At 43.5% G+C, this 23,452-nt stretch overlaps 1 protein-coding gene across 5 annotated transcripts in view; it reads right to left on the bottom strand.

The window, feature by feature from the left end:
• RERE (arginine-glutamic acid dipeptide repeats) overlaps positions 1 to 23,452 on the bottom strand; it is a 411,538-nt gene that overhangs the window by 57,798 nt on the left and 330,288 nt on the right. The gene's annotated exons all lie outside the window — the stretch shown is intronic.

Here is a 23,452-nt window from a genome sequence, read left to right as displayed (position 1 = left end):
GAAAAATCTGTCAAGGCACAAAAAAGCAGTTCTCCTCTAATCTGAAGAGTGACCTTTGTTACTTGTATGATCAACACGCATCCTGAGCTCTGTGCAGGGTATCTCCTCTGGAAATGCTGCAAGGCAATGATACTGCCCTGCCCTCAAGGAGCTCCAGTCCGGTGGGCCGGCAGGCAGGAAAGAGAAAGGATCAATTTCTGGGCCCTTAGAAAAGCAGCAGAGGGACAAAGGGCTATCAATGGGACTAGGAGAAGGAAGCAACTTACTCTGCGGATGTCTTAGAGGAAGTGACAAGGAAGAACGAGCCTGCCAGGTGGGCTCCAGCAGGGCTTCGAGCAGAGGAGTCAGCCAGCAAGGGCATACAGAACATTCTGGGAACTGCAAGGAGGACAGGGTATACAGAATGGAGTGCCAGCAGATAAGACCGAAGAGGCAGGAGAGGATCAGGTTGCAGACAGCCTTTAAGCCAGGCTGAAGTGTCATGGTCCTAACTGTAGGCCAGGAGAGAAGTTAAAGCACAAGCGGTCCATGGAAAGACTGGGTAAGGGTTGCTCCAGTGGCAGTGTGGCCTATGTCATGGATTAGGGACAAACTGGCAGCCATTCAGAGACCAGTTAAGGAGGCTGGTCAGATAACTAACCCAGGTGTGAGAAGAGGAGGGCCAGAAATCTACCTCAGCCATCAGAATTAATGCTTCTTAATCTGCTCTTTAAGTATTTACTAGCATCTAGCAATGGGAGGAATTTTTTTTTTTTTAGGGGGTAGCCATAGACCTTTATGAAAACTGTGATTCATTTTTAGCAAGTAAGGTAAATGTGTGTGAAGTCATGATAGAACAATCTGAGACTTCATTCAGCCAAGCATAAAGCAGTGAAGTGTAACTCATCAGTGCAGCAGGGGCAGCCAGGAAGAGGGATGGCCTGTAGTAGTCCAGGATACCTTCACCAAGGCAGCAAGACAGGCCACCCATGAAGAACCAAGAGCATCTGCAGAGGTGGAGGGGGGTGGAAAGAGCATCCATGAAACACAGAGGTGGAGAAGGGGAAGCAGGTTATAGGAGGGGGGTGCTATACAGAGTTGAGGTAGGTGATCTGGCATGAGTCAGATGGTAGAACACCAGCACTACGCAATCTGAATGTAAGCTTGATGCCAAATGACACACAGGCTCACCAGGAGACACTGGCACAACGAAGGCAGCAGCTAAGAGAGGCTAAATCTGAAACATCAGGGTAATGTGATACATTTGGGCAAGCTTGAGTTCAAATCCCGATTCTTCTACTTGTTATGATGTAATCACCAAATCTTATCCATTCAACTAGTGGTTATTAAGTACCTACTATATGCTAGGAACCTCACATATATTAATCCAAAACCCTCACAACCTAGAAGGAAATACTACTACTATCTGCATTTTCCAGACAAGGAAGCTGAGACACAGATGGTTAAGTAAACCAGACCAAGGTCACCTAACTCTTCAGAGCAAGGGCAGAATGCAAACCCAGGGTCCAAACTCCAATTCCTGCAGTGCCACTCTCTCTGTAAAATGGAGGTAAGAGTCTTCAGAGGGAGCCGTTTTCAGTCATGGTACTATTACCTGTGACTCCACCCCTTCCTGTTGGCCCCAAAATCACATCACCAGCCCCTCAGCATTCTTCCTAAGAAAGGTCTTTCAAAGCCCTCCTTTCTTACCCATTCTAGTGCTAGTCCCAGGCCAACCCCTTATCTCTCTCTCCTACTAGCTAGGCTATTAGACCATCTCCCCCATCCGGCCACGTGTAAGCCTCTACCAAGGAATTTTTCAAAACCACATATGTCATCACGAGTTCCATATTGTCTTGCCCCCAACCCCTACTTGAAAAGAGTTCCTTGACCTCTTCAGAATGGTGTTTACACCCCTTAGCTCTTAATTCAAGACCCTCTAGGATCCTGTCTCCGCTTGCATTTCCAATCAGATGTCCAGTAATGGCAACTGGCCCGCTGCACCCTCTGTTGAACTCTAGACTTGGACATCTTTTCTACTCCTCTCCACAGCCTACCCAAGACACTTTCAGTTTACCTCAAAACCAAGCTCAAATCCCTCCCCCTCTGACATAAAACTTCCCTGACCATTCCAACCCCTTCACTTGGCATTTATTTGTATAAGCCCTCACATGCGCACGCACATAGAGTCTGTAAGCCCTGAAAAGACAAGAACTGTTTCTATCACTCTGCCTCCCTATAGCATTAGGCAGTTGGAGCTCCCCAGTTTTGGATGCAGAAGTGAAACAAGCCACGAGATGACAAGGGCCTGGGCTTGGGTGGCCAGGGTGGAAAGGGACTGGTAAAAGCCAAAGGATCCATCATGAACTCTAACAACAGAGTTGACCTGCTTGGCACCAAACTCTCCTGATTTTCCTATCAACTGGCTAGATTCTTTACTCAACTTCTAAATGCTAGAGCTCTTCCCAAGGCTTTGTTCTAGGCTTTCTGCTCTCCAAAACCCCTCCTAATGTCATCTCCATTGCTTCCTTGGCTTTCAATATCACCCAAGATTCTCCCTACTATCTCTAAGGCTAAATCTATGGTCCAGGTCCAGTGGGAACACTTGCTCAAATGTCTCAGAGACATTTCAAACTACTTCCAGAAATATGAATTCGACATCTGGTGGTGAACATAGACCACCAATGTCAATGTGTATCAATGACTGTGCTACCAAGTGCAAAAGCACCATTCGCCCCACTTAAAAAAAAAAAAAAAAAAAAAAAAGGAAGTAAAAGCTTCATGTGGCCTGTACTGTTACTTCTCTATGGAAAGCCACAAGGCCTCAAAACTGGCAAAACATCTGCTTCTCAGAGACCAGCCTTTACCTTGTGGTTTACCAGAAATGTAGAGTAGCCTTTAAAATCGAAACAAAGCCAACCCACTCAGAGCAGTCAATGATGAGAATAGGTCAGTATGTTAAGTGAGTTTCTGAGGCCTTAGGCTCCTTTCCCTCTATTAATTCATCTCACTTCAAATGAAGACCTTGAAGGTTTTCAGGCTTTAATTTAATAATTAACACTATTGACTTAAAAACCGGTAGGTACTATACGCTTCTAAATGAAAATTCATAGACACTGTCTGTTTTTTAACAGCCTTCTAGTAGTTGAACTGAAATTCAGCATGTCCACTGCTGAAATTCAAGCCCTCATGAATTATTTCTATGTCCATTAGCTTTTCTGTCCCTGGCAGTGCACAGATACTAGAATGCTAGGATGCAAGGGGTGAAGGAGAAGAAGAAGACTGTTCATTTAAGAGGCAGTAACTTTGGCTCAGTCACAGCTGCCGGTGCTCAGCAGCTCTGCTTTTGATACTGCACAGGCTTGCCATCGGCTGCACTCAGATGGATGAGCTCGGGGTCTTGGGGTGTTGGTACTTGTTCTCTGGCGCTGTTTGTCTCCTATCAACTTGACTGTGTGTTCCCCAGGAGTACAAAACAAGTCCTTTTCTATTTTTGAACTCCAAAGCCAGATGAGGTCCAAATATAAATATAAATTTATTTATGGCAAGGACACTGTCCTTTGCTTTGTTTTACAACTTAGTTTGCAATTGGGCTCCAGTTTTTATTTATTTTATTTATTGAAATATACTTTGAGGGGCGCCTGGGTGGCTCAGTTGGTTAAGCATCTGCCCTTGGCTCAGGTCATGATCCCAGCGTCCTGGGACTGAGCCCCTTGTTGGTCTTCCTGCACAGTGTGGAATCTGCTTCTCCCTCTCCCTCTGCCCCTCCCCCAACTTGTGTGTGTGTGCACGTGTGTGTGTACGCTCTCTCTCAAATAAAATCTTTAAAATATATATATATATTTTGACATGCAACATTGTATATGTTTAAGGTGTACAACATGTTAATTTGATTAATTTATATACTGTAATATGGTTGCCATTGTAGTGATAATTGGCACCTCTATCATGTTACATAATTATGTTCCAGTTTATAGACAAATTGCTATAGTTTTCTATTATTGAGCTGAAACTTTATATCACCATCAGGAGTTACCCACCTATAAGTTCCTAGTAGAGACCATTTAACTCCTGGCTTTAAAAAAGTGAGTTACCTGAACATAGCACTTATTGTTAAACCTGGGTTTTAAGAGAATCTGCAATGCAAAACTCTATTTTTCATTCTTAGGAGAATGGAAGACTATGAGACCTACACTCAGAAGTCCTAGGATCTAGTCTACTCCTCTGTTCCATAAAGGAAACTTTGATAAACAGGATATAATTAAAAGGAACTAACTTTTGAAACAGGAGATAATTAGTAAGAATAAGGATAATTGGGCCCAAATGCAAAAATGTTCTCTCTTACAATAAAGTAACATGTTCAAAAGTTCCTCATGCTGTTGCTGCACCTGCCCCACGTCAAAGCCTCCCAAGCCCTGTGCATTGGCCTCCTCAGATGCTGACCTTCTCCACCCTTGGGGTGGCGGTGTGGGCCTAGGGCAAGCAGCTTCACTGTCATGTGTCAGTGATAGGAGAACAGTAGGGAAACACCATCCTACATAATAATAAAAACGGTTCCACTGAGTGCTGCAACCACATGCCAGGTACTGTCTCAAGGACTCCTGGTGTGTGGATTTACCTAAGCGCCACAATGACCTTCCAAGGCAGGGGCTACTACCATCTCCGTTTCGCAGATAGGCAAACTAACCATATGTCAGCAAATCCTTGAACCAGGGTAGGAGTGTCAAGGGTGACAAATGTGAACAACTGGGGAACCTCAGGGATGGGGTGAGCTCTAAAAATGGAGTCAAGCACAGGGTGCAGGTCAGGGGTGCGATAAGCATCTCTGGCCTGTATTTGTATTTAAAGATTTAAATGTTTCCCCCCAATCTATAAATGGACCAGTATAGGCTACATTCTAATAACTTATTCTTGCCTCAATTTGTTCACCTTTTAAATTGGCCATAAAATACCTATCTATCACAAAGCCATTGTTCTGAATATCAAATTGAATAGTGCACAGAAGTGTCCTGGGCTGGGAGTAAATCTTCCAAAGGATAAAGTGTGTTCATCTCTCTCATCTACATGTGAAACTCCCAACATGGCTCATCTCAAGTGCTGGCTCTGACCTGTGTTTGCAGCAGAGAAAGAAGCAGGAAGAGAGGGCTATGCTACAAAAATGGCTAAAAGATAACTCTGCATTAACCCCTGGCTGAGAGCTTTCAAAATTAACTCCCTCTGGTGAATTTTAACTAGTGTATCACAGTCAGAGACTCACCAGGATTTCGGAGAAGCCATTTCTACTTAGTCCTCTTACATAACTGTTTGGAAAACACTGTAGGTATTAAAATGATTCCCACTGTGAAAATGGCTCCTTCTGCTCTACCCTGTTTTCTGCACAAAATTTTATGTTAATAACTTACTGGTTCTCAGGGGACTGAAGAGCAGGCAGATCTGCAAGTAAGCAAACTACAGTTTTCCCCACCAGAGATACAAAAATGCAAGTCCCTATGCCAGGCAGGGAGTAAGAGGAGTAGGTCCATGGCTCTTCTGAAGGTATAAAGCAGCAGAAGAAAATCAAAGATGTATCCTAAGTGTGGGTCTGTGTGAATGACAGGGTAGGGTGAAAGAAGAGAACACTGATGCCAAGCAGAAGAAAAAAAGCCTTTCCAAACATGTGTATTGCATGATGCCTACCAGTTCATCGATGGCTCTTACTGACCAACCACTAGATGAGAACCTATTGCATTTCATTAATACGGTCCTGTATGTTATAGATTCCCATCACCTCATATCCAAAACACATTTCCTGCTACAGATATACTACCAATAATGCTTTGACGACTATCATTTGGTTTTTGGTTTTAAATGTTTAACACAATGATGAAATGGTGACCTAAAGTAAGGCACTACTTTTTCAATAAATGGCATCACAATTAATTTGTCTGGGAGGAGACATGCCAGCAAGCCATGGCAGGCATTTCTAAGGGTTCTAGTATGTGCTCCCGTCTTCTCATTCCACTTTGGAAGTACACTTTGAACTTACTAGCATTATTCCAGGATAGTTTATAGCTTCATTAAACTAGTTACAGTTGACCCTTGAACAACATGGGGCTTAGGGCACTGGCACCCTCTTCAGCAGTTAAAAATCTATGCGTAACTCCTGACTCCCCAAAACTTAAGTACTGATCGTCTACTGTTGACCAGAAGTCTTACCAATAACAGTTGGTTAACACACATTTTGTAAGTTACATGTCCTATTTACTGTATTCTTACAATAAAATTAGAGGAAAGCAAATGTTATTAAGAAAATCATAAGGGGGGGGGGCGCCTGGGTGGCTCAGTAGTTAAGCGTTTGCCTTCGGCTCAGGTCATGATCCCGGAGTCCTGGGATCAAGCCCCGCATGGAGCCCCGCATTGGGCTCCCTGCTCAGCGGGAAGCCTGCTTCTCCCTCTCCCACTCCCCCTACTTGTGTTCCTTCTCTTGCTTTGTCTCTTTCTGTCAAATAAATAAATAAAATCTTAAAAAAGAAAAAAATCATAAGGGGACATCTGGGTGGCTCAGTCAGTTAAACGTCTGCCTTCGGCTCAGGTCATGATCTTGGGGTCTGATCAAGCCCTGTGTCGGACTCCCTGCTCAGCAGGGAGCCTGCGTCTCCCTCTGGCCCTCCCCCTGCTTGTGCACTCTCTCTCTCTCTCAAATAAATAAATAAAATCTTTTTTTTTTTTTAAAGAAAATCATAAGCAAGGGGCACCAGCCGGCTCAGTCGGTAAAGCATGTGACTCTTGATCTCAGGGTTGTGAGTTCAAGCCCCATGTTGGATGTAGAGCTTACTTCAAAAATAAAATAATAATAGGGGTGCCTGGGTGGCTCAGTCAAGCGTCTGCCTTCGGCTCAGGTCATGATCCCGGGGTCCTGGGATCGAGACCCACATCGGGCTCCCCACTCGGCGGGAAGCCTGCTTCTCCCTCTCCCACTCCCCCTGCTTGTGTTCCTGCTCTCGCTGTGTCTCTCTCTCTGTCAAATAAATAAATAAAACCTTAAATAAAATAAAATAATAATAAAAAAGAAAATCATAAGAAAGAAGAAATACATTTATAGTACTCTATTTATCAAAAAAGCCCATGCGTAAGTGAACCAGTGCAGTTCAAACCTGTGTTGCTCAAGGGTCAGCTATAGTTTAAAAACAGCCAACAAGACAACAATGTAAAACAATAATTACATTTTTATGATGAGTCTCAAATCTCTCTCTACATCTGACATTTTTCCCCACCTCAGGCTTGCACCTACACTTTCTACTCAGAGTAACATCTTCCATAGACTCAGGACATCACAATCTCAATGTGGACACTGATGGGTCCCAGACCACATCCTCCTCAGTATGCTCTCCAAGACAGGTGTCACTGGGGCATTCTAGAGATGAAGAAGCTGAGATTCAGGTAAATTAAGTATCCTGCCTCAATCCATACCAAGCAGGAAGGGTGGAGAAGTAAATAAGTTTTCAAAATTGGATTAACTGCTTAGAATCTAGATGCAGAAAACATTCTATTTTATCTACCTATGTCAGAGGAATTAAAGGGTATTGTACCTAAAACAAAACAAAACAAAAACCTAAAAGAAATGTTACATACACATACCTGCTTTTTGAAACAAGAGATTATATGCTGTATACCCATGCTAAACATTTTCTCACAAAACAACTTAGCTTAGAGTATATGGCTCTGCCACTTAGTAATTCCACTGCTTGTGAAGGTCACCATCCCTCTCTCAGGGCTTCCGAGCATTCCTGCGTAAAAGGAGCCTTTGGGCCTTCTGCCACCCGTAAAGCCTCAACAGTCAGTGCCTCTAGTTCTCCACCACTGGGAGCCACAGCGAGGTAGGTAGCCTCTCTCCTACAGAAAGATAAGAGGATAGCTAAATTCTCCAAAATAAGACCTTGCTAATGCAGGACATGCCTTCTCAACTGTCTTACTTGGAAATTCAGAAGATTAGCCAAAGATACCTTTAACATTAAATAAATTCTAGTTTTAGGGGCACCTGGGTGGCTCAGTTGGTGAAGCATCTGACTCTTGGTTTTGACTCAGGTCATGATCTCATGGGTCATGAGACTGAGCCCTGTGTCGGGCTCTGAGCTCAGTGGGGAGTCGGCTTGGGATTCTCTCTCTCTGCTCCTCCCCCCACCCGTGTGCATGCTCGCTCAAATAAATAAATAAATAAATAAATTGATTAATTAAATCTCATTTTAACAACAACAACAACAACAATAAAAGACCTGTCTCCCTGCTTCGTCCCAAAAGATGTGATGGTATTTACGACAGAAATGCAAACCCGAGCCTGTCCATTTCTAAGAGAAGTTCTCTCTAGGATCAAATATGGCAGCTGCTTAGCCGTCACACAGGCATTCTCTTTTTTGTTCCTTTCTTTTCCTTTCCTTTCTAATCTTCCAAAGGCCAAAAAGTATAGGAATAAGAATGCGGGAAGGTAGGCCTAACATGATCCTGCCCTGATCCTGCCACCTTCCTTCATTCATGAGTATCATGATTGTGGACAGCTCCTGGTTCCAAGCACTATTTTACATGACTCTGCCCCCCGCCATAAGAACAGCTACGGAAACAGAACACAAAGGGGAACTGAAGTGCCAGGTCTGAAATTATTTGAGTCCAGCAGGAGGAGTGCAGCAGACCAGACCCCTTACCTCCCCAGCTGACTCCTGCTCACATGCCCCAGAAACAGCTACAAAGCTGGGCAGCTGTCAAGTCAGCCCTCGCTCCCTGCCACATCTGTAATAATAGCACAATCAGAGAATGTCAGAGCTGGAAGGAAGCTTTAGAGCATCTAACCCTGTCAAAAGTCTCATTTTACAGACAAGGATCATATGTTATTTAAAACAAAACAAAATAAAACACCCATATCCAAAAGACTCTTTATCTGTGACAGACTGTATTTCTAACCTGTCCTACACGCTGCTCTTATGGAGTGATGAAAACACTCCTCCCTCCACTGGGGAGTGGGTCTGCCTCTACCCTTGACCCTGGGTGGACCTTTTGAACTGGCTTGACAAATATGATAGAAGTGACACTGGGTAACGTGAGGCTAGCTCATAAAAAAGCTACACAGCTTCCACTTGGCTCTCCCCCTTTCCAGACACATGTCTTTGGAGCCCTGAGCCCCCCATATTTTTTTTTTATTTATTTATTTGAGAGAGAGAGAGCACATGAGAGGAGGGAGGGTCAGAGGGAGAAGCAGACTCCCTGCTGAGCAGGGAGCCCGATACGGGACTTGATCCTGGGACTCCAGGATCATGACCTGAGCCGAAGGCAGTCGCCTAACCAACTGAGCCACCCAGGAGCCCCTGAGCCCCCCATATTAAGGAGTCTGGTTATCTTGAAGCCACTGTGCTAGGGAGACCACATAGGGATAGAGAGAGATGCCTTAGAACTTCCAGCTGCTCCAGCCCCCGGCCATTTGAGTCTTTCTCACCCAGACTCGTGAGTCAAAGAAACTTCAAGATGACTCCGACCCCATCCACCATCTGACTGCAACCTCATGAAAGTCCCCCAAGCCAGAACCACACAGCTGAGCCATTCCTAAATTCTGATCCCACAGAAACTGTGACAGATAATAAACTGATCACTGCTGTTTTAAGTTGAGGTCATTTGTTATGCAGAAATAGGAAACCACTACAAGATTCATTACAAAACAACAAAAAACTTTAACCTCCATGTTAGTTGACAATTAATTAAATGAGCCAGTAAACAATTTTCCAATTAGACTTCCTAAGACAATCTGCATACCTTATCACTCTGTATAATCTTACTCTGATTTAACACATAGCTCTTATTACCATATGATATGACATGACATGATATAAAGGATACTGAATACATAAGAAAATTTGTTCACTACTATATCCTTAGCACCTAGAACAGCACCTGACATAAATAGCAGGTGATCAACAACCACCGGTTGAATTAATAAATGAAGGTATCTATCTGCAGGTGAGCTGGTTTGGTCTTCCCACAACACTATTTGACTTCCCAGCCATTTGCTCTCCAGCTTGACTCAATGCCTCCTGATCAGTGTTCACTGTTAAGTTTCCAACTCTCTAATTACTACCTACAAAATTATTTGACACCCAACTTTCCTCTGCGTTCAAATGTACAAGTCTCACTACAGAAACCACACAATCCCGTTCTGTGATGCCAGCTCAGCACCCAGAGTGAAGCCAATAATTTTCTTTTCAACACACCTATGTTAGTTAAACCCTTCCCAGGTGGTCTCAAATGTCAAGTGTCAAAGTGGAGTACTGACTCCACTTCTTCATTCAAAGACCACATGCCCCATGGGAAAATGACCTCATGTTGGATGTTTTACATAGCAACTGGGCCCACTAGCAAAGACCACTGAGCCAGACTATACAGCTTTGTCTATATGCTCCTCTGAGTCTAGATGATTACGCTGAATATGTGGAAGTCCTGTCACTATTTCAGGCCTAACAAAGCACTGCCACTGGATGAATATCAGAATGCTTCAATGCACTTTCAAGTCAAATGAGAACTGGCTAGTTAGGCAGCAGCATTAACAGATGTAGAAATACCGCCAGCTAAATACTTCTTGCCAATTATGGCTGCCCAGCTATGCCCAAATTAAAAATAACCCAACACTAATAACAGAACCCAAATGGGCTCCTACTCTCCCTGCAATATCACCATAAAATTTCTACATAAATGTCCCTGTAAAGTGGCTCATAAATAAGTCATTAAAAAAAGTAGAGCTCAGCACAGGAGCAAGGAAGAGGAAACTCAAAAAAGAAATGTAGCTTGTCTGTAAGTTACAAGGGAAAAAAGAAGTAGAAATCTTTAGAGAAGAAGCCTTTTAAAAGAGTCTAGATCCGTGGCTGCCCAATAGAAACTGAACGTGAGCCACAAATGTGAGCCAAATATGTAACTTTAATTTTCTAGTACTTATATTTTAGAAACAGGTAAAATTAATTTTAGTAATACATTTTAACTTAATATCCAAAATATTATCATTTCAACATGTAGTCAATATAAAAATATTAATGAAATGTTTCACATTCTTTTTCTTACTCAGTCTGCAAAATCCAGTGTATATTTTACTCTTATAGCACATCTCAACTTGGACTAGCACACATTTCAGGTGCTCAACAGCCACATGTGGCTAGTGGATACCGTATCAGTGCAGGTCTAGAATGATCCTTACTTCTTTTTCGTAAAACATTAAAACACCCAAAGCACCAAAAGTTTTCTATTAGGGAGGCAGAATACATAAATTGGTCAGAATTATTGACAATGGTAACATACAGGCAATCCTAAATGGAACACAATTAAATAAGGCTTGTTATTTCAAATTAAGTAAAATCTGTCTTCCAGAAGAACTTAACCAAACCCAGAAGCTGTTATGATCTGCCCCTTCTTCCCAAACAGGGGAAACTGAGGCCCTGACCAGCATCAGGGGCTCACTTCAGTTCTTGCCACAGAAGGGGCCCCTGGACTTTGTTTCCCCTTCATGACAACATGACAAGGGCCAGGGCTCCTCACTGAATTTGTTCACTTTAAACAATCTCCAAAAGGGGAGCAAGATCAATTATTCCTTTAGGAAATGGGGGGGGGGGAGAGGAGTGTATTTCAATTACAAAAGGCAAACCTTGGTCATAAGGCAGATCTCTGTCTAGCCAGTGGTTATTGTTTTCTATTACAGGCATCCCATTTGGTCTCCTGCCATCCCCAAGCAGGATGGCTGCCACAGACAGTCCCTCAAGGGAGGGTCCACATGAGGGACTGGTAAGGTAACCACAAGCCTGCTCTGGTGGCTTTTGTTTGGAACAATAGTCCTCCCATGATATCTCACTCTTGCTTGAAAATATTGGTGTTAAGGGAGCATGAACACAGCTGTGTGTAAATTACACAGATTAGATCTGTGTATTTATAAGGAATACAAACATACTAATAGTACATTTACATACACAGTTAGATGCACTGGGCTGCATGCAGAGTGGAGTTTGAGTTCAGAAGTATTTCCTGAAAATTTTACAAAAAGAAATGCTCAGGTTCCTTAAAATTTTACAAAAAGAAATGCTTGAGAAATGCTCAGCCTGCTAAGTCAGGCTGAGACTCTTTTGCCCTATGCAGAATGCCTCCCAAAAGGAATTCCTCTTCATCCCCACCAGCAATATTAGAGTATTTGAGACTCTATAAAGAAACCTCTAAAAAGAACTTTAAAACTCACTTTTATAGCAAAAATAAGTCAATATGGGATAATTTTCACAGTTGAAAGGTTATAATTATAAATGGGGGAGGGGCACAAAAGAAGGCAGTGTAGGCAGAAGCAGAAAGTGAGAAGAATCTGGAAGTTCAGAATTAACTTGTCCTAAAAAGCTCTCCCGTCACACACGGATGCAGACATGTACAAAGAGGAAGGCCTACTTAAGTATCTACTAACACAGCACATAGTGAGGCAGGCTCTTTGGATTTTTCAGCTGATTTTGAAAAATGGAAAAGCAATTATTATTTTATGCTTCCTGCATCAAATCCAGAACACAGACACAGGCGTCAGGAAAGTGAGGCTATGGGTCTACGTATGATTCTCTCCAGGCTTCCCAGATGACCCCAGGCAGGCTTGCTCATGGGAAGATTGCATCCCAAGTATCCTAATTATAAAAAAAAAAAAAAAGCACTAACTTTTAAGATGTTGAGTGCCAGTAAAATTTAAAAAAATTAAAAAAGAGTAATGATCCAACTAAAAGTAAAAACATTCATCTATACATGTATCGATAGACACATAATAACAAGCACACTCTAGGCCTTAATTTTATTCTTTAAAAAATTTGCAACAAAACCCTCCAACTGATATTCTTTTTCTTTTTGCTTGATGTGGTTTGTATAAACTCCTAGTTTAAAAAATAAAAAAAAAAGGTCCATTTCTGAGGCGTGGGTTTACCGTGCTCACAGTTCCACCAATAAATCATCTCCCGATCTGGGCTTGGAAAAGCACTGGCCACGGTTTGATTGCTCCAGCCCTGGGTTGCCAGGCAACCAACACAAGGGGGAAGTCTGAGAACCGCTGACAGATAGCCAAGTGGCTGAAACAACAGACTTCTCTCTGTCAAAAATGTGTTTCAGAGAGCCACTTCCCCACCTCTGCTCTCTGCTAAACACTACACGATTGTAAAATCAAAATCAAAAGGCCACTGTAATAAAAACACACTTCCTGCTCAATTACTAATTGTTAAAAAGCTGTAGGGAGGCCCAGATCACACAGTGTATGGCAACAGAAATGTGATACTGTAAGTGAGATAAAGTCAGCAGCATGTGAGAAATCTGATCTAAACGCAACTCTGCAGCTTCAAGTCCGGGGAGCTGCTGTGTGGAGCAAATCAGCTGCCTAAGAAAGCACCAGAAAGAAAGTAACTCATGTGGAGATGTTAAAGAGGCAAACCAAAGAGTAGCTAGAAAGCCACAGGTCTACGTTACTTAACAACAAAACCAAGAACATTCTCAATTGTGTGCCATTCTGGAGATAAGCAAAGTTTTCCCCTTCCACTCAGTCTGGCAAGTGGGTGGGGGTGTGTGTATTTGGGTGATTCCCTAATGCTCGACTGTAAACTGGTTACAGCAGATACTAATATCCTTCAGATAATGCCTGATAATACCACATCCGAGGTCTGATAGTCTAACATAACATGCTTTTTTAAGTAACATGGGGCTTGAACTCGCAACCTTGAGATCAAGAGTTGAACGCTCCACGGACTGAGCCAGTCAGGCGCACCTACTGCAACATTTTAAACCCCTGTTGTGCATGCCCCAAGCTTGTAATGTTGCACACTACAGTGCTACCGAGCACCCACTCTATGCAGCATCCTTTCATGAAACCACTTTATTGAACTGTCTATCGGGACTCCTTGGAAACTGACTTGTCTGTGGTATTTGGAAGAGGCCAGCACTCAGAACAGGGCTCTTCACCTTTTTTGTGCCATGGGCACTTTTGGCAGTCTGGAAAAGCCTAACCTCTTCTAAAAATGGCTTTAAATGCCTAAAATAAAATCTATGGGATTACAAATAAAACCAGTCATGTTAAAATCTACTTATCAAAATATTAAAAAATGTACATACACATATTTTATTAGCATGTTAAATAACAAGGTTACAGAGGGTTTTTTGTTGGTTCGGGGGTGCTGTTTTGTTTTCTTTTATAATACAAGCTCCGATTGTAAACTCCCGGAGGGCAAGGACAGTGACTTATCCGTCACTCCATCACCACAGCACTGTGCAGCCTGGCTCGGAGCCCAAGGCTGACCCACTGAACCCTGTCAGATGCGCGCCCGGCTCCCGGGCCAGCCGGTCTTCTCCCTACCCTCAGCCCAGGTCCTACAGGGCCTGACTTTCCCTGGGCTTTCCCAGTGCCTATGACTGGGCCTGGCAGGCAAGATCTGTAGGCTCAGAGTCTGCAAACTGGGATGTGTAGACACGAAACAGACCCAAATGGTTCTAAGGGAATTCATTTCCAAACCTCCTGCTTTCAGAGGTTTTCCTTCCTCAAGTCAGCTGATAACATTCACCTGCCTGTGAGAAGGGAACTCTTCTTTCACCTCCCCTCTCACAAAGGCCTTCCCCTCACAGCACAAAGGCATCCCTCTCCCATCTGGAATGCGACTAGGCAGCACGGACCCTGAAGTAGAAACTCCAGTGCACCAAACAAAGGATCAATTCAAAACACTGATTTTGGTGTTGACACAGTGACTAACTCTAAGGTCATGATAAGAAAGCCTTATGCAAGTCAGGTACCTTCTCATTCTTTGCTTTCAACAAAACTGAAGGAGGATCTAATGGAGGTGTCAACTGATAGATTATTACAAACCAAGTCGGATGATCGATTATATTTTTGGCATTGTTACGGAAGGAATTCAAATTATTGAGTGACACTGTAACAAAACTATTACTCCCATCTGCTTATTCATGCAAAAAAGGTTTGTGAGTGCTTATATCTACAAATACATGAAAAATAAGAAGAAAAATTAATGCAGAACAAGGCCTCATTATAACAATAAGTAATATTCATCCAAGAATTAATGCCTTTAAAAAACTGAATCCAGGGGCACCTGGGTGCTCAGCCAATGGGGCGTCTGCCTTCGGCTCAGGTCATGATCTCACGGTCCTGGGATCGAGCCCCACATCGGGCTCCCTGCTCAGAGGGGAGTCTACTTATTCTTCTCCCTCTGCCTCTGCCTCCTCCCTCCTGCTCATGCTGTCTCTCTCTCTCTGTCAAATGAATACACAAAACCTTTAAACAAACAAATAAACCCTGGATCCATCTTATTTCCAACAAATATTAAACAAAAAGTAAAATTTTATCAACATTTATAATATCTTGTTTTGATCAACTGTATACTAGTAATTATTATAACATAATTGGAGAGAATTTCCCTTTTAACACTTAGAGCTTTGTTGCTAAAGGAAATAAACAATATGTACATGTCTTTTGATACACATACTTTTTGTCGCAGGGCATAGTGAAGGGGTGATCTGACAACAGACTCCCAAGCAGGAAATGCTTTTTTTTTTCTTTGTAAAGATTTATTTACTTTTATTTGGGGGGGGGTGAGATGGGGGAGAGGGAGAGAGAAAGCACCCGCACAGAGGAGAGGGGCAAAGGGAGAGGGAGAGAAAGTTTAGCAGACTTCCACACTGAGTGTGGAGCCTGACAGAGGGCCCGATCCCAGGTCCCCGAGATCACAACCTGAGCCAAAACCAAGAGTTGGATGCTGAACGGACTGAGCCACCCAGGCACCCCAGGAAATGCTTTATATTAAGAATAAAATCTATGGGGCAATAGACTGAAGAAAAGTTACTAGTTATAAAAGTTAAAGGAGGGCAAGGAAAGATAGAATGTAAAATTTTACTGCTAAAAAGAGACCACGTATTTTTAGAATAGATGATAATGGGTATAAATCGAGATGGTATTCAAAATGCTCTGGATAGATTTAAGAGCGATATAACAGTCTTATTTTCAATGTCACTATTTATATGTTAGAAATTACATCCTTCTCAGGAGAAAGGTATATGCCAATTTAATCCTGGGAGGAAGCATATGGTTTTTAAAGCAAAATTCTTTTACGGGCTTCATGGGAAAGAGAGTTTTGTTTTTGTTTTTTTGTTTTTTAACTTAGTACCTACAAGGAAAAAGATGGAGGAATTCCAGAGAATGCCAAGAATGCTTCCACATCTCAGCTAGATTTATTACATTCTGGTTTTACCTAACCGAACCAAACCAGAGTCACTAAAAACACTTTCCAGGACGAAGACAGATCACACCAGTACAGACCCTGTGCTGTGTAATGCTATTCCACCAAGGTAAAGACCATTCTTTATCTGAATTCTAAGGAACTGATTATGGCACTTCTCTGCCCAAGACAGATGGAGAGCTCAAACTCCTTGGTGTGCATATTCAAGCATCCAGAATCTCCATTCTAGCACTAAAGCTTCAGCACCCACCACCCTCAAGTGTGTGGATTAGAAAATGTGTTAAAAAGGAGTTTGAGGTTTCATTTCAGCTCATGGGGAGACAGTGCTGTGTGAAATGTCCACAACGAACACAAGAAGGCAGGGGTAGCACCTGTGCTGCATACAGATCCCTAGAACCGACCATGACTGCCCCAGACTCAACTAGAGCCAGGTCCCTGCTGCTCCCTGAACGTGTCCCACACTCCTCACACCTCAGTAATTCATTACACAATAATGTGTCTAGGGATCCTGTGCAAGGTCACTGTGGAGCTATTCTTGGGCTGGTGGCTTCGATTCACTCACGACTGGTATGACCCTGAACTTCATTCACTATCTCGTATCCATGTTTTGTCATCCTTCTCTGTGCTTCTATCTTTCTGTGCACCCCACCATGGAACTTCCTACATCCTGCCCAGCACTAGGTTCTGGGCACCCAAGTCCGTCACTGCCAAGAGGGTCTCTTTCTCCTTGAGGTCGGGTGGTCCTGTCTGGTGCACCTGTCAGAGAGACCTCTGCATGTATAAGTAAGGCATTTGATAAATATTTCTTCAGAGACGATTCTTATTCCTATTACCAGTACCTGAGCCTTTGAGGGCCAGCAAAGACCTAATTATTTAATTAATACTCTCATTTCTTAGAGGATCAAGGACTTGCCCAGGGTACAGCAGCTGGTCGAAAACACAGATTCAACCAGAAACAGGTTTACCAACATTTTTGTTTTCTAACACCAAAATTTAACTACATTACTAGTAGGTGGTTGTCTACAAACAGATGAGGAGTCATCTGAGAAAAGTAGAAGTGAAGGGAGAGGGTAGAAAGAAAAAAAAAGGAGAAGAAACTAGAGTTTCTTGGTTTTGAGCAAATCACGAATGAAAAGTAAAAGGCACAATGGCAGCAAACATTGAGGAAACCTGAAGTTTCTTTCCCTTGGTGGACCTGAGAGGAGTCCTCAGGCTCTCTTTGAGGGAGGCAGAAGAGCCAGATGGCCCGAGTACAGGCCGCCAGGGTTGGTGGGACCTTCTCAACACAGTCTAGGATGGCTAACAGTGGAAGAATTCTTGTGGCCTAATAAAGGATGAAAGAAATGTTCTTTACAATGAGGAAATGAATCATCTACTCATCAAGTTCCTTCATGTCCCTTTTTTTTTTTCTTTTTGGCTTGAGGCTCTCAGGCCTTTTTGATAAAACATATGCTGAGAAGCACTGAAGAAAACAAAACCGTAGTGACATCTACAGGGGACTCCACGGGCTAGACAGAGCCTCCTTTTCGGTTTACCACAGGTTCTCCCAGCTCTCTTCTCACCACAGACAATACACACCCAAAGCTGCTCTAAGATTATCAGCAAACGTTTTACAAGAACCAGATCCTTCTCTTCTAATCTGCCCCTGAACTAAAAGGTCATGAAGAAGGTTTAGAGAATCTTTTTGGCATTTAGAAATATTCTATTATTGTGCCCCCCCCCATACTGGAAAATGCACAACTATGCATGAGAAGTGAATAGACCTCTAATTAGCGACATGATTTTACTTCCAAGCAAAGTTCTCACCTGTCCTTTCAGCCAAATTCAGTTTGCTCTAAGTTCTCAAAAGTTCCTGAGTCCTGAAGGCATTTATCTCTTGCTCCCGACAAGGAACACATTATGGGAAACTGAGACATGACCCCAAAAATCACCAGATGGGGGCTAAGTAATTTGAATTATTAGAAAAGCATGTATCACTCTTGACTAACTGGCTTGAATTATCCGAGATCTCATTTGTCCAGACTTCCTTAGAAGAACAGTAACATGGAACGAGAAGCTGCTGCTAACTGGAGGAAGGCAGCTCCACAGCCCCTACGCTGCTAAGAGTCTCCTTGAGTGTTAGTGACTTGTCCTCTTCATAGCATCTACCTGGAGTACCTTATTTACATTAATTGGTTTGTCTGTGCATCCTATTAGAACACAAGCTCCATGAGAATAGTATGTCCAATGTGATTTTTATCTCCAAGACTTAGACAGCATCTAGGACACAATTAAATGCCTAACACTTGTGGAGTGACTGAGGAAACAAACAGCACAATATATTCTGAAGCCAACATTCCCACCTGAAATCTTAAATTCTAAATATTGTTCTATTCACAAAATCCTGCTTCCTCACCACTTGCCTCCATCTTCAGCCTCTACATGTTAATCCAATTCAACTCAACATCTAGCATCAACTCAACTTAGCTGAGGAGTGGACACTCTTAAGAGATGGATCAGCCCTCAAGAAGCACACCATGTTGCAGGGCAGCACAGAGGGGTCTCAGTCTCCCCAGCCATGGGACCTAAAATGATCATCGATAACCACAAATTTCCTTCCCACCCCTTCCCGTTACTCCCAACCCGATGCCTACTTCTGGCTAGGGACACCTCACCGCAACCACTCCCCACCGGCCCAGCATACTGTGTCCTCTAGAGACCTGTTATCTTCTCTCTCCCTCCCTCCCTGCTCTCTGTTCTACAGATGCCCGCATGCCCAAAGCCCTCCCCCAGCCCCTCAGCATCCTCACATCATGATCCATACAACATCCCTCAAAACCCCTCCAATAACTTTAAAAAAATTTTTTTATTAACATATAATGTATTATTTGTTTCAGGGATACAGGTCTGTGATTCAGCAGTCTTACACAATTCACAGCGCTCACCACAGCACATACCCTCCCCAATGTCCATCACCCAGCCACCCCATCCCTCCCACCCCCCACCACTCCAGCAACCCTCAGTTTGTTTCCTGAGATTAAGAGTCTCTTATGGTTTGTCTCCCTCTCTGGTTTCGTCTTGTTTCATTTCTCCCTCCCTTCCCCTATGATCCTCTGTCTTGTTTCTCAAATTCCTCCTATCAGTGAGATCATATGATACTTGTCTTCCTCTGATTGACTTATTTCGCTTAGCATAATACCCTCTATTCCATCCACGTCATTGCAAATGGCAAAATTTCATTTTTTTGATGGCTGAGTAGTATACCATTGTATATATATATACCACATCTTCTTTATCCATTCATCTGTTGATGGACATCTATAGGCTCTTTCCATAGTTTGGCTGTTGTGAACATTGCAAACCCCTCCAATAATAACCAGAGGTTTAGTTTCGTGTGCATCCTCTGATTCCAATGGTGACTATCCTGTCAGACCACATCATCGACCACCTCCAGCTGCTTTTCCTTGTCATGGAATTGACCAAGCAAGCCAGTCTCCCTCCCCCTGATTCAGTGATCCTACATCTAGTTAAAAGTCCCTTTCTCTATCCTATCTTTTTCTTTTTTAAAAGATTTTATTTATTTACTTAAGACAGAGAGGGAGAGCTAGAGAGAGAGAGAGAGAAGGGGCAAGGGGAGGGGCAGAGGGAGAGGGAGAAGCAGACTCCCTGCTGAGCAGGGAGCCGGATGTGAGGCTGGATCCCAGGACCCTGGGATCATGCCCTGAGCCAAAGGCAGACATGTAACCGACTGAGCCACCCAGGCATCCCTCTATCCTATCTTTTGACCGTACTCTTAGGAACATGAAAAATCTTGCCCAGAGCCCTTCTAATACGGTTTGCAGCCACAGCCCTCAGTGCCCGTTATTCCAACCTAGCCACCCACTTATGTTTGGGCATCCCTGAAAACATCTAAGATATAAAACTAGAAATGTTCTTATTTACTACTGTACCACCACCATTAATCCCACAAAATCTCTTCTTCTTCTTGATAGTGCCGCATAGCCCTTTGACTCTTCTACCACCTCTACCTGGTTCCCCAAGTTCGGTATGCAGCCTGGGACTCACTACCAGTTATTTCAACAGTGTAATCGATACTACTAGACATGCCTCAGCATCCTTGTACCAATTTCCTTCCTCAATCTTTCAACTGAGTTATGTCAAAGACAGCCCCAGTCATATCACTGCCCATATTCAAAACATATGTAGTTACTCCTCATATCCTATTGAGTTAAATATAATGTTTAACAAGGTAAACAATATAGAGTCCAACCCTTTCTCCAGCCTTTTCTGACTTTGTCACTTTGTCCATCCCTATGCCTCTCAACATAAGAATTCCCCCAAGAGTCTCTTCTCAGTCTGCACTGCTGTCCCTGGCAACTCACCAGACCTTGGCTCTACCACTTACTAGCTGAGACCCTAAGCAAACTAATTATCCACTTCAAGCCCGGTTTCCTCAACTGTGAGCTTGCTCTTGTAGACTAGAAATCTTTCCTATCTTTAGACCTTCATTTCTAACAGCAGGATTCACCTGCATCTTCTTAAATCACTGCAAATTAACACAAACTCTCCTGTTCTCCCCTAAAGCAAGTATTTCTCCTGACGTCAGATTTTGTTAATACTACCACCAGCCTCCTCCCTTGTACCAAAACAGAAAATCTGAATTGTATTTCTCCACTTTTTCCTTGCTTCTCCACCCCCACCTCCAATCAGCTAGGCGTCTCTAGCGATACCATGTGGTACAGCAAGGTAGGAGCCGGGCTCTGGAGCCAGGGGGCCAGACTGGAAAGCAGGCTCTACAAATCACTCTGTGACACGTCAGTAAATGAGTCCATTCATGCCGTGTGCTCAGAACAGCGCCTGGCACAGAATAAAGGTCTTATGATTGCTCCACAAATTCTCAATTAAAAGTTGCTCCTCTCACTTCACCTTCCCTCTACCTCAGTTCTTCTCAACCTCAAGTGGGTATTAGAACCCAATGCCCTGGTCATATCCCAGATGAATCAAATCAGAATCTCGGGGAGGGGTGCCTGGGTGGTTCAGTCAGTTGGGTGTCAGATTCTTAAATTTGCTCAGGTCATGACCTCAGGGTCATGGAATCAAGCCCCACATAGGGCTCCATGCTGGGTGTGGAGCCTGCTTAGGATTCTCTCTCTTCCTCTCCTCCTCCTCCCTCCCCTCCTCGCTGCCAGCTCACTTGTGCGCTCTCTCTCGCTCTCTCTCTCTCAAAAAGAAAGAATCTCAGGGTGGATTCCAAGTCTCTGTTTTGCGTGTGTGTTTGTGCACGCACACGCACGTGCGTGCACAAGCACACACCAAAGTTCCCTGTGTGATTCCAGTGTGCAACCAGGGTTGAGAATCGCTGCTATGAGAGCATCTCTTTAAGTTCGACATCTCTCACTAGGACCACAGTCCTTAGCCTGGAACATGGATGCCTGGGTCCCACCCCCGAGATTCTGATCCAACCAGTCTGGAGTGCAGTCTGAACACCGGGACATTTTAAAGTTGTCCAGGTGATGCTAACGTGGAGTCAGGTTTCAGAGCCCCTGACTTCCTTCTCTACCCAACTTTACCGCCCATGTTACTGCCAGATTCATCTTCCATTATGGCCCCAGTCCTATCATTCCCCACATCTGAAAATGTGTAATTATTCCTTATTTTCTATTAAATTAAACATAAGCTTCTCTTCCCATAAAGAGTGGGTGTCTTTGAATCAGTCAGCTATCTCAGACACTCCTCCACCCATAACTTCATTCAATCTGGTCAACTGGCTATTAACCAATCACCCATATTCTTTTATGCCTTTGTTCTCCCATTAACCTTGATCCAATGTGCCTGGCAAAATCCTACCCATCCTTCAGGGTTCCTCTCGAGTAACAACTCTTCCTCAGAGCCCTTCCTGATCTCCCTGTCCAACAGCAGAAAGCAACACTTCAGCCCTGAGTCCCCGGTGGACCCCAGGCCAATGTCAGGAGTAGAAGAGGCACTCAAAAAGTTTCCAGTAGTGTGGCTGCCATCTCCTCTCTAGGTTGCCTGTGGTGACAACATCCAACTCAAGTGCTCATGTACACCCACTGCCAAAGTAAGTCAAGGATGCGACTCTGCCAGGCAATTATCAAGGTCAGTGGGGACTCCTGCAGAAATCTTAGTGGTTAAAGAACAAATGTAGTTCCTTTGTCTCAAGTCTGCGATAAGCTCCCCCTTTTTTTTTTGGATGAGGAATTAATATTTTCTAACCTCATTTCTAAAACACGAAGCTTAACTAACAACAGTAGGAACAGAAGGTTCTAGAGGATGAATTACGACAGTAAACAGTGGATATAAAGGGGCTCCAGAAGCATCCAGCAGAACCGTGCACAGAATAGGTATGGAAAGGCAATGGAATTAAGTTCAATAGAAAGTGGGGGGAAAAGTCCACGCCCCACCATAAACATTTTTTAAGGAAAATCTAAAGTTGGTTATCCAGAAAAAGGCGATAATGTTTGGTTTTAAACTATAAAAATCCATCACTCCTCTTGTCAAGATCCTCCTTTGAAGGAGAGTGCCTCACTTACACATGCATTTCCTCCTAGCAATGGAATTCTGCAGTGCCTGAGATTATTTCAAACCAGTGAAGGACAATATGGTATGATGCTTACTGACTCCTCTAAATGTGTGAGCAACTGAATGATCCATCTGAAAGTTTGCCTTTTAAAAGCAAGATAATGTAAGTGGATCCTTGGGATGTTTGACAGGGGTTTTAGAGAGAGCGAGCCTGGTGGGGGGAGAATGTGAGCAGATTATATAAAGTCAGAGAGTTCTAAGGAGGGAGACGCACTACCAGGGTCAGGGCGTTCTAGGGTCAAAAACTTGGAAAGAAGACAGAGAAGTTGGGCTGTCTCAAAGGATAATCAGAAAATAATTTTCTAACTTTTGTTTCTGCTTAAGGATTGGAGAATCTCATTTTCATGAACTGCACTGAGAGGGAGAATCCCAAATATTCAGAGTCTATCCCAACTTTAAGCTGCTTTGGGAATCTGGAACAGCTTTGTCTGATGAAATCAAGAATCCCAGGGCACCTGGGTGGCTCAGTTGTTAAGCGTCTGCCTTTGGCTCAGGTCACGATCCCAGGGTCCTGGGATCGAGCCCCGCATCAGGCGCCCTGCTCCTCGGGAAGCCTGCTTCTCCCTCTCCCACTCCTCCTGCTTGTGTTCCCTCTCTCGCTGTGTCTCTGTCAGATAAATAAAATCTTTAAAAAATAAATAAATAAATAAAAA

This window comes from Callorhinus ursinus, unplaced genomic scaffold (assembly GCF_003265705.2).
Source record: "Callorhinus ursinus isolate GAN/ISIS: 27379988/994484 unplaced genomic scaffold, GSC_fseal_2.0 scaffold18, whole genome shotgun sequence".
Classification (NCBI taxonomy): Eukaryota; Metazoa; Chordata; class Mammalia; order Carnivora; family Otariidae; genus Callorhinus; species Callorhinus ursinus.
This window is presented reverse-complemented; position numbering and strand designations above follow the sequence as displayed.